This window comes from Xenia sp. Carnegie-2017, unplaced genomic scaffold (genome assembly GCF_021976095.1).
Source record: "Xenia sp. Carnegie-2017 unplaced genomic scaffold, XeniaSp_v1 HiC_scaffold_23, whole genome shotgun sequence".
Classification (NCBI taxonomy): domain Eukaryota; kingdom Metazoa; phylum Cnidaria; class Anthozoa; order Malacalcyonacea; family Xeniidae; genus Xenia; species Xenia sp. Carnegie-2017.
This window is the reverse complement of record NW_025813486.1, coordinates 8,398,435-8,400,749: the sequence shown is the minus strand read 5'-3', so window position 1 is coordinate 8,400,749 and position 2,315 is coordinate 8,398,435.

The window sequence follows — 2,315 nt, the reverse complement described above, 5'->3', positions numbered from 1 at the left end:
TTATTACACAATCTTGGCAAAACAATATAAAGTCGAAGGCTGGTGCGCTATAGTTTATGACCCGTCAATTTAAAAACTCGACATTTTATCGGCTTATTGAGAGCAATAGAGAGATATGCGTAAAATATAAAATGTATAATACATTCTTATTTATGAAAGGAAAGTAAAACCAGCAAAATTTTGTTTTGTTTGTTAAAGAGCAAAAGATTCTTGTTGCAAGAAAGAAGCATGGAATTCATGGCTTGAGAGAGACAGCAATATAATAGATGATTTTTGCCAATTGAAAAAGCTTCCATACAAACAATGTTTTTTAAATGAAAGAGAACTATTTCAGTGCAGCCCTTGAAAAATACTTTAATTGCTGGCCGGAGGGGGTGGGAGGCTAGTGCTAATCTGACTTAGCCCAAGTTGATAACAAGATTTTTGATCGAGAACATGGACGCAGAATTGTGATAAGGAAATGAATTTGGTCCTTACTTGGCATATAATGGTAATACCCATCATTACGCAATACGCGAATATAAAACGACGACATTTTTCCATGCTATTTTTTAACACGTCTTCATTAAGGCCCCGTTTACAATATACCAGATTGCTATCGCAGCAGGTTGAATATTCTTTGTATTAAAAGGCAGTAAAATTGTTCAGCGTCAGAAACGCGATCAAATAGACTAAATCTATCCGCTTAATAAGCTTTTACTCCGAACAGTTACCCCTTTTAAAGCAAATGAAGACGTCATGATGAGCAAATCCGGTATAGTGTGAACGCAGCCAAAACGTTCTTTCTTAAGGAGTAATGAATTTAAATACTCCGGTATACGAACAATGAATTCATATTAACCTCGTCTACGCTGTTTTAACCTCAGAAGAACCTTTTATAACGGTTCTCCCTGAACGCCATACTTTCTGTAAATATCAACCCTTTTACAAAATTTCCCAGAGGAAGAAAACTGGAGCAGCCGGAGAAAAAATGCAAGCAAAAGCTCACAAACTCATCTCACATTCGCAAGCTAATTTTATTTTGACCAGGGAACGAACTCGCAAAACAGCTGTAGAATGCATTGAGTTTGACCTTAGTGCCACTGTAGGTGCTCACTCCGATGAAGTTGAGATAGATTCAGTTTATTGTTTTGTCAATCTTTACTGCTGACAAGGTCATTGAATTGTTTAATTAGGCGTAGAAAGTGAATGGGGTGAGGTGTGTAATTCAGATAATATATTAATTGATAAGAATGAATGCACGCAACGCACAGAACATGAATGGACCAGAAATTGACTAGAAGCACAAATATCAATGCTGTTAGATATAGTTATAAGACCGTCAACGAGCAGATATAAGCTAAGATCAAGACTTAACTACGGATTTTACAAGAATTATCAAAGTTTGCCAATATCAAATTTTTATACCCTTAAGTGCTAATGACATCGGCCTATACGGAACGTCCATTGTCCCCAATAATCCGTTTCTACAGCAATGGACTTGGGTTTACATTAATGAAGTTTCACTTAACTTCGTTTTGACCGTGATATAGAGTGGTTTTTGTATAAAATATAATAAACTAAAATCTTACTGCATATTTCAAGGATATATAAGGGAATACTAAAACTTATATCAGGAAGTATATGGGTATTTTCCATAATCACACTGGTAATTGAATTTTAAATATTAATGCTGACTTCTGGGATACATGTTAGTGGAAAGAATAGATTCAGACGTCAGACCTTTTCTACCTCGTGGTCGTTAAATTCATTTAGTTTCATGTCGTCTTCATTGAAACGTGCTCTGACAATATTTATTCTGGTAAGTGTGAATTTTAGCTGTTTTCATCGTGTTAAAGGGAAGTATAGCAAAGCTAAAACAATCAATACAACACAACAGCCTATTTTATTTTCGAGATAACTTAAAAATGACGCTTGTTCGTTGACAATTTCTAGAGAATATTTTACCAATTGGATTTTAAACTATTCACCATTTCAAATGCTTTTATTTTAATGTGGAATGGGTGACTTGCGTAACGTTGAACGGGGGAATATTTTGCACTAAAAGTTTCCGCTTATTGACTTGTTTTATCTCCAAAACTCTGGAAAATTAGCTTCAGTTAAATAGTTGAGGGTAAAACGTCGAGCGCCAGGTATCTAAGAACGTGGCTTGATGATTTTCCGATTTTGAAGTAAACCATATCGCTGTCTATTCATGAATAAGAAAACAAAACGGAAAATTTGTCTTTTCACCATTCAATTCTCTATATTTGCTAGATATTTGCTTATTTTTAAAACAAAAAATGGCGGACACTAGGCAATTTTACTTCCTGTGT